The sequence below is a fragment of the Anopheles ziemanni genome, chromosome 2, assembly GCF_943734765.1.
Source record: "Anopheles ziemanni chromosome 2, idAnoZiCoDA_A2_x.2, whole genome shotgun sequence".
NCBI classification, from domain to species: Eukaryota; Metazoa; Arthropoda; class Insecta; order Diptera; family Culicidae; genus Anopheles; species Anopheles ziemanni.
The window spans coordinates 40,877,814-40,893,333 of NC_080705.1; the positions used below are offsets into that span (position 1 = coordinate 40,877,814).

General features: G+C 41.0%; 2 protein-coding genes across 2 annotated transcripts in view; one reads left to right on the plus strand and one right to left on the minus strand.

Moving 5' to 3' along the window:
- LOC131293584 (uncharacterized) overlaps nt 1–15,520 on the minus strand; it is a 66,317-nt gene that overhangs the window by 42,316 nt on the left and 8,481 nt on the right. The window lies entirely within an intron of this gene.
- The window catches only part of LOC131281888 (uncharacterized), a 35,562-nt gene continuing 21,380 nt past the window's right edge, over nt 1,339–15,520 (plus strand). The window contains exon 1 of the mRNA XM_058311250.1: nt 1,339–1,780. The gene's annotated coding sequence lies outside the window, so the exon portion shown is untranslated. The remainder of the gene's footprint in view (nt 1,781–15,520) is intronic.

The window sequence follows — 15,520 nt, forward strand, 5'->3', positions numbered from 1 at the left end:
TATATAGATTCAATATGGCCATATGGCAAATCCATTTCATTCAGCGTCTGAGTTGAGTAAACTGAAATCAATCACACTGTTTGTGAGATCGACTCGTTGCGTGACTAATTTGACTCACCTCGTGTCTGGAGCGAATCAAATCGAGTCCCAAACAAATCAAATCTGATTCGAATCCCAATCGAATCAAATTTTTAGAATCCGTCAGATGGGATTCGAATCTTCGAATCCGTCTAGCGATCGAATCTTCAAGTCTTCCAAATCTCGATTCTGCCAACACTATTCCAGATGAAACTGTCGAACGAAAGAGGTCGTCGTCGTCGTGGTCGTGGAAAGCCGTAGTTTCAGTGAATAGAGCAACCTATAATTTTTCTTGTGATGGTTTTTTCATATTTCCCAAGAGTGGTGTGAATGCGGGAAATGTAAGTGTACTTAATTCTATCATCTGTGAGCAAATAAATAAATACGTGTGCATTTCCGTGCTGCAGAAAACCGATGTTACTGCACTTAGATACGTTTGCTAGGGAACAGGTATTTCGTAAAGCAAGGAAAAGATACATGTAACTTTCGGCACCTCAGTTACATCAAGAAACGAAAAAAAGATAAGATAGCAAAACGGTGGCTAATCCCGACGAGGATGGCCTTCGACGAAGAAAGTCAAATTACACAACACCCGATGCAGCTGCACCATGCCACCCATTCATCGCGAGCTATTTTTCACGGTTTCCAAACTAACAGTGTGGCGTTTTTCACGGTAAAATAAGCCTTTCTAACCTTCCGTCGGAGGTTTTCTGCATTGCGAAATTCATCACCTCCGACCGTCCATTACCAAACAGTGTCTTTGCGGAGAGGCGTATTTCTTGGTTTCTTTTTTTGTTTGCTCCATTTTTCCTGCGCCACATTACAGCTGTCTTTATTGACGTTGCAAGTTGGAAGAGCAGATTGTTTATGCTCTCCCACCTTCTTTGGCATCCTTTTCGTGCTGCACCAGATCGGGTTGGCGAGTGAGTGAGTTAGCGAAGGGGCTGTGAGAGAATCGACGCAAACGAGAGATAGTGAGAGATACCTTAAAACGCATCGCAAACATCGCAGAAAAATGTTTCGCTAGCAAAAGCATTTTTCGACGTGTCTCGAAAGAAAAGAAAACCAGTGTGTCGGCAGATATAGCAGGGCAGATGCTAGAAGAAGCAGCAGTTTTCTTCCGATACCCTTGTCCACGGTGGTGGGCATGAAGTTTTTCCAATCCGGCTGATCTCCGTGGAGCAACGCTGCCCAATCGAGCGTGTAACATCTTTTGTTTGGTAATAGTTTGTTTTCTTTGCTTCATTTTATCAGAGGAGAAAAATGAAATGCTGTGTCCAGTGGTGTTGTGGCACTGATTGAAACAGTTTACTTATCGAGTGCCGGGTGAAAGGAAATAAGAAAATAATATTAGTAGAAAAGTGCATCCTCCTCACGTCAGTGTGTGAAAAGTGTGAACATTTTGCATTTGATTCTTTGCCTGTTTGTCTGCCCCCGGAACGGCAGCAGAAACGGCCAAGAAGTTCGGTGAATCTTCTCCCCAAAACGTCCAAACACACGTCCCGCATACGAGAATAACCAGTGAAAGGAAACAACGAAATCAAATATGGCCGCTCACTCAACAGCAGCCACTTCACCGTCGTCGTCGTCATCGTCGCCGTCTCCTCCGTTGAGGCTAGCCTCAACGCAGTAGAAGTCGCGGTAGGTGACTTCTGGCAGGGAAGCAGGAGGTGGACAACAACGGAGGCGGTTTGTTGTTCAGGTAAATATACTCACTGTGCATGATCGACGAATACCTTCGCCTTTTGGGTGACATAACCCCCCACTACGGTTTTGCTATGGTCTCCCGATTAACTACCGCCATCCCATTGGGGCTTCTATTCATAGAGTCGCAGCTTGCGACCGGAACCGGAACCAAGAAGCGCCCCACCCGGGGCATTGGCTTCGGTTGTACGCGAGGAGGGTTTGTTTGTGTTCTGGTTTTTATGGCACGGATGTTTTAATTACCCTCGGGTGTAATGCTTATCGACAAAGTGGCTACAAATAGGTGAACTTTAAAACAATTCAAAGTGGGACCCCGACCGTGTGCTTCCAGTTCGCCACGCAACCCTTGTCGGCACGAGCTACTGAAGCCTTACACACCCGCAGCAGTCGTTTTGCTTTTGGCCATGAGTTTATTTTGCGGCTCACGGAGGTCACGTGGCCAGCCAGATACTTTAACCACACCACCAGTGCTAAGTGTGTGCTGGAAAGAAGGTTGCCTACGATCTCAACGTCGCTGTAATGCGAGATAGTGGCACGTCCTCCACGCCAACGTCTCATTTTCTTCTCCACACCATAATTCACATCCAAACTAGCCTAGATGTACCAGAAAGGGAGGAACGACCGACCCCCCGAACATTGGCCGTTCGGGTAGCTTCTCAAATGGAAAATTAAAGATACTGGTTGCTTGTCACGTGTATCTAGTTTCGCCCCGCATTTCCATAGTGGTCACGGTTGGAAAACCGATTCTACCAGTTGGTGCTAGGTTGGGAGCGGTTGGCCCACTCGGATGTGGTGGCTGACATTGTGCATTGATAAAACCACTACAGCGCGTTTCAAGATGGAACGTTGCGGAGGTTCGGTTGCGTGTCTAGAATGTTCCATTGCCAGGTGCTTCGGCTTGTTGGTCTGGTTGCTAGGATTATCTTCTTGCAGTCGGCAACGAACCCTTCATCGATTGCGATCAGGTTTGTGGACGATGGTACCCGGTGAGGATTAAGTTGGCCTACGCTGTTGCACCGGCTTAGTGGAAGGGTGGATCGGAGCCAGATCTGATATAATCCCACTCCACCGCGTCTATTCCGTTTTATTTGCGTCGCTGTTGGCGGAAAAATACTTCAATGAAGAGGAGATTTTAATCATCGCTTAAATTATGTTAAACTGGTGTTATTTGCACAAGACATTTACCCTACATTTAACACTAGAATCCAATAGTGTGTCAATTTAATCACTTTTCAACCTTCTTTTTCGAGAGTCTCGAAATATCGGTTGAATGTTGTTTCAACAAATTATATGGCTTACAAATTATAAGGCATAACCGAGAAACCGAAGTGATGGAGAGGTGTTTCAAAGAATAACCATAAACATTAAACATGTTATCAAAAAACCAATGTAAAAACTGTTGCGAAAGAAACATTCCTTGGCCTTGTAAAGTAGTGAGTAGATCTTTGTTGCCACGGCTATTCCTGTTATTTGACGTTAGATAGTTACCATGAAAGATCACCCGTTGCTAGGGAGTTGTTCTTCATTGTCCCATTTATATTTCGTTTCCATTGAAACTTCTTAGAACTCCGCAGGTGTTTATTTCGTTGCTAAGGACTAAAGTATGGCCTGCTATTTGAGGGTAGAGCAAATGAATCCTCACTAGAACGTTGTATTGAAATAGTTGTGGACTAGATAAAAAAAACACATGGCTCCCCATTTTTGCCACATGGTTCGTAGTTTGTCATTCGCTATATTAATGTAAACAGACTCGACATCGTTTCAACTGTCCATTAGCGTGTTCGCAGTGAATAGGTTCCACATGGACGCATCACGTTCACAGATGCACAGTTACCACTGCACAGGTTTGTTTGATAACAAAAATAACACAAAAAATTGCATCAACTTGGTCAGATAGTGTTGCTTCCTGATATATACGTATAACGTTGCTAGAAACTGATAAGGGTTGAAGAAAATGATAACCGCCCTCAAATTGTTTCTCAAGCAGCTCAATATACTTTCAAAAATCTATTGCAACATGTTCTGTTCTACTACTTAAAAAATATCTTCTGAATGTGTTTTTTCGTCACCAGTATTAATTAATTGAAAAGGCTTTACGACTGAACAGTAACACCTCCTCTCTATCTTATCAGGCGCCGCGCTTTCGATTGATGTGATTTCATTTGACATTCGATTTTTGACAACAATTGTTTGCCATCGAAACTCTACATATAATCGCTAGACGAATGCGTGCGTACATTCGCGTTTTCCTACGAACACAGATAAGAAAAAATGATATGCCTTCAATGTCCGGCACGTGTCAGTTTGCATCACACGATTGTGTCTGGGTAATAGTGCGAACAACTTCTTTCTCCTTGACTTAAGTGGCAGCAGCTTCGAATGTGCTGCTTTCGTCTCTCCATCTAGCTAAAATGACCTCACCGTAAATCATACACTTCGTGCAAGTCGGGTTGTGCACCTCGAAATGTTTGTTGGATAGCAAAAGCAAGGCGGCCACCTTGTCGTCGCTCGGCTGTAGAGCAAACGTCGCCGGTCATGCTAACGGCCACGTTGAGTCACCGTTGACGCGCTTCATGTTTCGTTTTCAACATTTTTATTGACCATCGCACCTTCTTTCTGTCGCCGCTTCTTGTGGTTGCCAAAAATAACGGTTGTATTTGCTCGCAGCCGTTGGTTTTCCATGGTGGAGTTTTGAACTGTTGGGTCGAGTGTAGCACGGCAGCAGAAAATGAATCGACTTTCAAGCGCTGAAGCCCTGCAGTGACTTCTTTCGCCAATCTACCCTCTGGTCAATGTCCAGTTCGTTGTCGCCGGGAAATTTGATAACCGTTAATGGCGAACGCAGGGCACCACGAAATGAAGCATTTAACCCTGAACTGTGTGAATTTTAGAGCTCTTTTCCTTTTTTCCTCTCGTTGCTAAGAAGCTCACTCGTGTGATGTCTACTAAATTGTAGTATTTGTTTTGGTATTGATCGAACCTAACGAACCACTGATTTCCTCCAGGGCAGGCACACGGAAAAGAAAGATTGTGCCCTGCGGCGGTTTGTGTCCGATAAGAAAAATAAAAATGAACCGATAAGACGGGAATCACTTTTTTCGTTTCCCCCAGCAGTGTCTATCGTGTGAGAACATCCGCATTGCTTTTACACGCACAGGGAAGCTGTCTGCTGCCGTGTGCCGTCTTCACGCTTACTCGAACAGCGATGTCAAGACCTCACATTTCGTGTTCGCCACCCTACGTTACCTCGTGGATCGGGTTTCCCCTGGCCCTAATCGTGCGTCTTACTATACATATGTGCGCATTAGAGAGTCCAATAGCGCAGCAACATCGGATGCTTTCGCGCCGAGTGCGACGCAGTTTAAAATGCGGCGCAACAATTAACGCAACTAGGTTTCACAACAACGTCACCGAAAGGACGCGATCGGTTCAGTACTATGATAAACGAGGCGCAAATTTGAGAAGTTTTTTTTCAAGAACACCAAAAGCTCACCATTTTTTTATTCATAAATATATTATTTTTATTATGTTTCGAATCTTTCGAGATTAATTTTAGCATATTTAAGGGTGGATGTGGCGATTAGATTTTTATCACAACACCGTCGCTGTCAGCTGCACCAGCAGTCAATGGGACAGGGGGAGCCAGACCACGAAGGGGATAAAAGGGCTGCGCGGGCCACCATAGGGCCTCTTCGCGATAAATTTGGCGTGATAACAAGTTCCGAACAAAAACACTAATTTGTGGTTCTTTATGGAAACAAAGCCTGTTAGTATAGTAAGTTAGTAATACAACAAAGTGTTGTTAGTACCTGTTGGCTGTGTTGGCTTTATAACGGGTTTACTCTGTTCTAAAATTCAAGATTTAATTAGGAATGTTAAAATTGAATGTATGTTGGCAGTCGAGATAACGAAATGTTCACGAGTTTGGATCAACGTACCGTTTGAATTCAACATCGGACATTAAAAGAATTATTAGTATCAATGATTGATTTTTGACTATGAACTTAAATGATTTTGATGACGTGAAGAAGCCATTTGGGTTGTTGTTAGTGTAGTGTTTTAGAATGAACTTCACGGGTTGCGTTTTTATTATAGCAACAAAAAAATAACTATAAATGATGAACGGCTTTCTATACGGTAAATTATTTGAAAGGTCAGGTTTTCATAAATATATATAAATTGATTCAACCGTTTCATGTACAATAAATGAAGCATAAATTATCGCCGAGTTCAGATCGTCTCGTCTCGACGGTCGTCTATGTAACGAGAACGTAGAACGTAAACCGTAAATATTCGTATAGGACGGAGGATATTTTTCGCGTCAGCGTTCGCCAAACATTTATTTGGAATTTTCACGAATTTCTAATCGAAAATGAATATATTGACGAACGCAGGCAGTTGTTCCTTTTTGTAAGTTGCATTAGTTTAAAAAAAGGCCCGTATTATATATAATTCATTACATACTAAAACGATAATGGACGAATAGCTCGAATAATTTTATTTTGTAGGAGTCGCATGTGCGTGTTGACTTTAATTGAAGACACTCTTTTTGAAACTACGCTATTGTATTAAATTGCTACGAAACATGAACGTTCTTTAATAGAGTTTTATCATGAATTATCAATCAATATATCAACATAAAAGTTAACAAACAGCTTCATTTGTAACATTGTAACATTGTCTGTTGTGATTACAAATTGCTTCTATTTACAACTATTAATGGTCTTTTTCTGTAAATAATTTTGCCCACGTAAATATAGGTTGACATTCCATTCCGTGTTCAAACTAACACTACCACCACCCCATTTGCTGGTTGTTAATAGGAGAAGTTGAATTGATAAACGCCTCAGCGCTAATACGATGTGCTGATATGTAACTTTACCTCGAAGCGCGTGTTTTGTTTGGGATGGAATATATAACACTGGCCAATCGCCATGTGTCGCTGATGTTGCGCCTTTTGCACGTTCTTCCGCTCATCGGCAACCTTCCTTGGTGTAAATATCTGCAAGGGGGAAACTCGTTAGCATACGGTCATCCAACACTTTTGCTTCTTCGTCGGATCCGCTTGTCGCCATGTGGCGTCCGTGCAAACAGCTGTCCGCGGCTGCAACACAGAAGTAGCCGCATATTGGTTCCATGTTCTATCACTGTCACTTGATTACCCTTTTGAAAGAGCATGCATATCCATCTTTTTTTTGCGTCCAGCCTTGTGGCCCACTGTTGCCGCGTGGAAAATTTAATTACCTCCAAAGACGCCACCAGCTACTACTGCACTCAACGTCACTTGGAAAATGTGGTGGCTTGCTTTGTGGTGTGGGTGCTGTTGGTTGGTGCTTCGCATGCGGACCTTCGGTTTCTTGTTGGCGATGTTGGTTATTTTTGCGTGTCTGGATTTTTTGAATGAAACTAGGAAAAGCTACCCGGTGGCCTAGGAAGCGGAATGTGTTCATTCATGTGAAACATTCGGCTTGCGCACGAACTAAAATGATCAATCAATCCCCGTGATCCCTAAATACCCATACTACGGAATCGATAGTTTGTGGTTATGGTGTTGAGGAACGGGTGGTAGGGTGGTGCTTCACAAGTTATGCTAATTAATGAGTAGCTGCTAGTATGACGTCAGTTGCCGATGTGATGTAAGCAGGTTCGTCTTGAATTTTTCGCCCGTGTAAGATTGACCGACCTTTGCCGGGTTTTGGAGAAACTATTATGTCTCGCGTTAGTGTTTTTGTCTCATCGTACAATGAAAATAGATTTTTGCTAATGAATTCTAAGACGTTTTGTTAGAAATCAATTCTATTTATTTTTAAATACCATTTGCTTTCCCTCTGTAAAACATATTTATAAAAGTGGACGCATTGAACAACATTCACTGCTCCGAATATCGTCGAAACGTATACGAAAAGATTATCGATTCTCATAAAAATTGTAAGTATCTAGCAATCGACTTGAGTTCCCAAGGACGAGTACTAACAATTGCTCGATGAGGATTGTTGATGAGTATGTGTTTGAACGACATATTTGCAAGGACGATTTAGCTATCAAAATACTTGTTCATTCGTCTCAAGCGCACGTTGTTTCCCTGTGTTTCCCATGGGCTTCGAGGTGCGCTGTTCGAGGCAGATCAAAACGGGAGGTAACTTCATGTAATACCTCGCTTTCGGTCATCTAAAGCTAGCCACCACTCTATGGACTTACATATTGTAAGTAGTTTTCAAGGTCCTCGCCGTGCTTACTAGAGCCAGAGTAGCGTGTGGTTTTTTGCTGATGATTTACATTCCTGAAATGTGTTCAAGGGATTGGAGAAAGCGAGAGATTGAATTCAGGCTAAGCAGAGGAAGGGACACTAATTTGCTTTGAAGCGCGAGTAGTGAAATATGCAGGGATTCTGTCAACAAGAATATAAAAACATGCTGAGGTATCTCAACGCCAACAATGTTCCGAAGAATCCGCCTTCGGCGATTGTGAACAACTAAAAACAGGCGATCCAACTCTGGAGTTGAGATGAAAGTAAGAAAAAAAAATGTAAGAAAAATAATTAGCTCTATAATCTTGTTGAATGACTTGCCGCAAAGTTTGAAATATATCAACAAACGTGGATAGAAAGTAATGTAATACAGTTGTGTGCCAATTTTAACCGGATTTTAACAGAATACCTTCTATGGTAAAGGCTCAACTAGAGTTAAAAGAACCAGACATGTTGTGAATTCTTCCAGCAACTACGAAGTATATTGATGTTCCTTCTGTTTTTAAGCTCATATGTACATTCACATTGGCGAATTGACGTTTCCAGCCTTTATATTATTTTTGTTTTCGATTTTGATATTTGTTTAATAATGAGATCAGGCGATTTATGTCTGGATGTACGTTTGCTGAAACATGTGGTTTAAACCGGTACTCTGTAGAGATGCTGAAATTGTACATGTGTGGCAAGCATATCATGCAGGTTTTATAATCTGTTTGTTTATTCATCCGTTTTGATTTCCTGTTGCTTTGCTCTACTTTCATATTTTTCTGTTTTTCCGAAATAGATTCAAATAGAAGTCGATGATTGGCTCAAGTGTTAAGTAAATTACACAATGAATATCTTAAAACAGCTAATTACATGCATCTTAAATTCTTCAAAGTTCCCTTTCCATTTAAGATTATTAAAGTTTTTTTTTCATGTGCATCTTGGTTCTTTTCCCTTGTAACAATGTAGATTTAAAAATATTCTAATATTCCCAAACTAAGGAATCTTCAATATTTAAAGCTTTTCCCTGCCAGACTTTGTTGTTTGGTGTTTGAGCACATTTCATCGTAAGGGCAGTATTTTGTTTGAATAGGACGGCGCACGATCCGATTGCGAGCGTGCATGCGAAAGGGTTTCACTTTCCTTTGTGTGTTTTCGCTTCCGCCAGAGCGGCAGCAATTGCTCGTCAGTAGTGACGTCTTGCCTGATTAATCACGACCTCCTAACGAGGCGCAATATATACACAGTAGCTGCCGGCTTTCCGGTGTCGGGACTTTCGTTGTCATTTGCCTCGTGGTCGCGTGCATTCTTCTAGTTCGAAACAATAACAAAGCAAATCAAGCACAACGCCGTCGGTGCCGGGACTAGACGACGCTGCAAGGGCGCGGCCGGTTCATTTCCGGTAGTTACCCCGATGCACCAGAACTGCATCGAGCGATGCAATGCGAACGATTGCATTGCGATGCATGCAGAACTCCGTTAGTTTTGCCTCCATTATTATAAAGTGTTTTGAAACGTCACAATCAACGCTCGACAATGCCAAATAAACATCACCAAGGGGAACGTAATAATCATAAATTTGTGTGAATTCTAACAACAGAATATCACACTTGCAATTGTTACGGCAATTTTTTAAAGGCAAAGAGACAAAGTAATTTTCGTTTCTTGACCACACACAACCCTTCCTCATCTTGCATTAGAGAGAATTCAACATACTAACAACCAGCTCGTATCATTGAGTTGACGAGTTAAAATAAAAGTATATTTAAAAACGTTTATTTACGAGAAAATATAATGTTTATATTTTACAAATTATTTTCTTTTCTATCTTTCCTAAATTAAGTAATAAACTATCCTACTGCTTAATAAGACGACACTTTCAATAATTAATTCGTACTTTGGGTTATTCAAGAAAGAAAATAGAAGACAATCTGAGGTTGCCAAAGAAGAATGTTCTCTTGTCTGTTCGACTTGAAGTGGTCTTGTGCCCTTGGGTTCAAAATAAACGACTTGTTTTTAATGATTTGTGTTTTGTGCCATTTGTATTGTATCAAAATGCCATTTACGTTGTTTGTTTGGGAATACTTTTCAACAATCTTTTCTTCTGTTCTCTTTTCTAAAGCTGAAGCTTAAGAATTTCGTTCATTTCCGCTAAACGCTGATGGAGTCTGTACCGTCCCGTCACGTACAGTGAAGTCATTTGGATAGCATCTCGGCATGACTGCGTGTTAGATGTGTGTCACCTGCAGCCATTAGAGTGCGTGCTATTTTAATTGGTTTCGTGCCGTGGTTGAGCTTGCGTATTCTCTATCCCTGCTACAATATCGCTCGTAAAAGAAAAAAAACGGCATGGTATTAGCGCTTCATGCTGGGCGTTCTCGTTGCTTCGCTGAGGCAAAATTCGCGAGGCGTCAATGTTTGGGTAGGCAGTTCTTGCTATTACCACCGATGGCGCAATCATTTGCGTGCTTGTGCTGCGGTTTAGAATATACGGTAGGTATGTTTTTTTGGTCCTGCCGTTGGGTGACCGTAAGGAAAAGCGTCAGATCTATTAGGCAACGGCTTTGTTGGGCAAACATCGAGGACAACGATGTGTCCGGACGGCAGTTGGGATGACGAGCCGAATTTATGGTAAAAATTATGCACGTGTTTTTGTTTTGGAGAGTGGAAGGAGTAGCAGCATAGCATAAATTTGCACGTTAAGTACAAGTAACACACCTCGCTGTGGGAAGCTGGTGTTTTTTTTGTGTTGTTGCGCGCGTTCTTCTTTTGGATGGTATCGCAAATGAAGGTTCGTTAAGTATTAGAGGAAGAACAGGTAAAAACAAACTGATAAAATTTGTTTGGTTGTCGACACTATTGTATACGCCCATTAACCGGTGAAAGGTCCTTTTTCGTTTGGTGTAAAGGTTAAATTTATGATTAACCCCTTCACAGTCCAGCCAAGTTGAGAAAATGGCTCAAAAAATTTCCACGCTGTTTTTTGTGTTTTTGTATAGTTTTTGATCTAGAAACGAAAAAAAAAAATTTATTATTAAATGTTGGGAATTTTTTTATTAAATTATGGTCAGTTTGCATATGCATTACTTGTTATTGTGTTCAGCAATAAACTACCGATCATAAGCAAAACTTTGGTTCAATTCCATCGATTAATGTTAAATATATGAATACAACTTTAAAAACTGAACAAGTAAAATTGATCTGGTTAGCGATTTTGAAAAATATTTCCTGAAAAAGATACTGTTCTTTCCTGATTCTCTTCCAAGATCATGTTTTTTTCAGTTTCAATAAATTTATCTCTTCCTCATTGAAAACATTTTCGATGCGCCTACCTACACACATAAAAATCTATTAAAAACATCATAATATACACGACTCATTTATACTGCTAATTTCGTTCAATCCTCGTGCTCTAGAAGGTTCGCCTTTTCTTTCCGTCTCAGACAAGATAGAAAGCAAATTTTCATAAGAAGCGGTTCAAGCGCGTGGGATGATATTTTCCTGCTCCAACGCACAAACGTAAATAAAAGCCTTTGGTTGAATAAAATACATAATCCGTACGGAAGTTCGTAATAGCAATGAAAGCTAAATTAAGTTTGATGCTGTGGCGTACTGGTTTTGTCCCCCTCAGATGGGGTTTGAACGTGGACATGTGTTACTAGTGTTTATTGTTCGTTCAATCATGAGTCAATGAGGCATAGGTATTGTTCCTTTAATCTTCTTTGATCGACTCGGCGTCAATTTTCCTCAAAAGTCAATAATATCCAAAATTAATTATTTATTATTTTGCCATTTTTTACCGCTAAGACTTTTCGCATATTTTTAACCTTCTTAATGCTCCTAATCTCCCAAGAGCCTGTTTGCTTAACATGTAATTTTATCAAGCTTCTCGGCAGTGGAGACATATTATTCCCAGTAGCAACCAAACCTCCACAAATGAGCGATGGTAGAAAAAAGTTCGAGGAATGTAATCGCAACGCGCATCGAAGCGTGACAGACTCGAAGACGTGTTCGTAGCCTCATAGCACTCCCAAACTGTCCGCCACAGAAGAGCCTCGACGGTTATTGCCGACGTTTCGTTGGGACGTGGTTTTCCGTGCTCGCGAAGCTGGATGGTCTTGTTCAAAAGGTGGCAGTTTTATCGTGCCAACGAACGCTCATCGCCGACAGATTATATTGGAAACAGAGAAAAAGAGAGAGAGACTACTTCATTACGAAATGTGTGCTGCTCTATTTTCAGTGGCAAATTTGTCGTTGAACTGACGGAAGCTCAAAACTCTTTGGACGAACTCGAAGCTAAAAATATTTGGGAAATAAAATAACGTTTCACCTGGAAGAAAGCAGTTCGACGAGTTGTGCACCATTCTGAGGTTTATGTAAGCACGACGTTTTACTACACGTGCCCAGAGCATAATGTAACGTTCTACCGTGTGTGTGTGTGTGCGTGTTGACACAATTTTATCTTCAAATTGTTAAATCAAGAAAACTTGCATTAAAACGATTATAAGGAAAGTCAGAGAGAAATTAATGATCGAATAGTTTTTGACACATTTTTTTAAAATATTATAATTGCGTTTTTCGAGCGACGAGTTTAAAATTGGTTGCAAAAATTTGTGCACTTGGTATTGAGTACGAGTGTATGATTGTATGGTTGTAACATAGTTGTTGTATAATATTGATGTATAATATTTGTTGATAAAATTTCGATGAACACATTGCCTCTCGGCTGTTTTTTTTTACAATTATATAATCAAATCAACCTTGAGTGCGCTTCGTGTCTACATTAAACTGAAAAAAGTGACAGCTAAACTGATATTTTTGCGAGTATTTTCGGTCTTTTGCGCCTCGTGTAAACTAACATATAACTCCTGAAAATCAACATGTTTTTATAAACATTGTGTTTGTTCTCATTTTAAGTTCAAATAATTGTTCTTTGCTACAAACGTTTGTTGAGCACTAATGGAATCTCGATTTAGTCTCGTTCAAATAACTAAGACGTTGGGAGATGTTTTGTTTAATAGTAACATGTGAAATAAAATATCATTTCGTTCAAAGTGTATCAAATATGATTTAAATATATTTATTTAAAGGCCTTGGTATATTTTTCAATTGTATGCAATGAGGCATCAAGTTTACTTTTCAATCAATACACATTGCACTTCCGTAACAACTTGCCAAACTTGCATCCATGATGCTGCATACATTAAACAAAATGGCTTTGCAGATCGATTTGGGTTATAATGTACCCCAAGCACGATCTCCCACTCGATTTATCTTCGTTTGACCATGAAATTTGCAATTGCTGACAGCGTTGTGTTGGAAACATGTTGCATCTCTTGAGGATTGGATGGGCAATTAAAAATTTATGCAATTGAGTTTTCCTTTTAAAGTAGTTTTTTTTTTGCTTTTTTGCCTGACTCGGCAAAAATTACTGGTCGTTGTAATACCGAGAAGCACTCTGATGGGTTTAGAGGAAAATAAAAGAACTCAGCTAGCGCTTCATGCTAGCACGCTTTATGCGCTGTTGTGTTGCTGCACATGTGTAAAATAAGAGTCATACCATGCGTTGGCGTGGAAATTGTGGTAAACATTACGTCGGATCCACAACACAGTGAGGCTGCCACACCAACACATACACAAACACACACCGCATGCCATTTCAAAACATTCCCTGCCGACAGGAACGGCATCGACCGAGAGATGTTTAGAGCGAGCGCGAAGGAGCCCGATGGAAACATGCGCACAGTCGAGCTATGGAGGCGCATGGTGCCTCGTGGAAAACTGGCAACGGAGAACGCTTTTCGCTGGCAGTGCCCGATGTGTGCACCTATTACTACGACAAGCATGGGCCGCCGCACACCAGCAAAGGCGTACCATCGTGGGAGCGCATCGGTGACGCGTTCCAGATCATTCCAAATGACCATTTTGCCGGCGTAGAAAAACTTCATTGAAAAACGAAGGTCCTTCTGCTTCCGTCCCGTGTTCGCTGCGGGAAAGACCGATAGATTGCTGTTTTTTTCTCTTCTATTTCTCCGGTGGCTCCGAGCTGAGGGTCATGGTTAAGTTTGGTGCCAGTGCTTTTCCCCGGTTTTACACGGACTAACCTCGAATGGAACGTTCTCCAACAGTGGCAGTCCGTGGCCAACGCCAACGGTGAGCGTAGGAGCGTTTTTTTACCCCCATCTTGATTTATTCGTTTTCTTCTTTCTGTGTTTCTGTGTTCGGTTTAGTGTGTAACTCGTCACATTGTTGCAATGGCTCCCACCGTCGTTTTGCAGAAGCTCGCCAGTTCGTTTCCCGTTTGCTGCACATCGTTGGTGCACTTTGGAGTTTTTATTTTTATTTTTCCCCTTTCAAGAAAAGCTGCTTCCGGAAATAATACGGCTGATGCAGTTAGTTTCCTCAGTTATCGGGACGTTATTTATTACGTTTGCATCTTTGTGACGGGGTTGCAAACGCAGAAGAGAAAACTGTAACAGATCTCGGAGTGTTGTTGTGCGAGGAGGATTTCATCGCGGTGCAAAAGTGTTTTTGATTGTATTTTTGTATTTCATCCGCCAGGGGTTTTGTCTGCCTTGCCGCTTCGATTTATAGCTCACGGCCCCATGATGATTTACGACAGCGGGGGTACTCGTACTAGTGGAGGAATATTGCTCGGTTTCCCTTACCAATCATGGATGGGCTAATGATTTATTGTGCGTTTGATGATATTTCACCTCCCGGGTATGAGGAAACATTCCCATGGCACCAGCGTTACAGGCTAGAAACGATGTAACATTTCAACCTGTTGGTTTGAACTATCTGCGGGTGGATTCATTCTGTTTAAGATTTGTTGCAAACTGTAATCGAATGCACCATCTACTTTAATGTAGTTTTACCTCAAGCGCGTTTTCTTAAAATGTGTAATTTGTGGATCTCCGGAATGAAATTTTTTTATTACGTTCGATTGATTGATGCTTACTGAGCATACATCCAATGTGAATGCTACTTGTTTGTTTCTCTCCTGGCACTTTAATATTCCGTTTTGGCGCGTGCCATAGATTATTCGTTTCTACGAAACCAAATAACGGAGAAGCTATTATTGTGTGGAAGCTTTAGTTCCATCAAGTATAAGGACACTCAAATCGTTTTACACGTAGGTTGTAGCACAAACATAAAATGCCATGGAAAAGTTGACGTTTTTGAGCTTTTTTAAAAACAAATTATGCAAAATATTCCATTGACGTCTCCAAATCAATAAAAAAAGTGTTGTTTGCTTGTTAAGGAAATATTCTGTCTTTATTTAATAACGAACAAAGTACGTGTTTTTTCTTCACGATACAGATGGAGAAAGATAAACATATTAATAGCATTTCTGTACAATGGTTGTGTTTTGCTTCAATACTTAGTATACACATTTGTTTTTCTATTTTTAGGTAAGACCAGACGATCCATGAAACAAGTTGCAAATGATGGAAACTAAATAATCAGTAGCGGTAGAAGAAAATTCGCTTATGGTGAGCTATA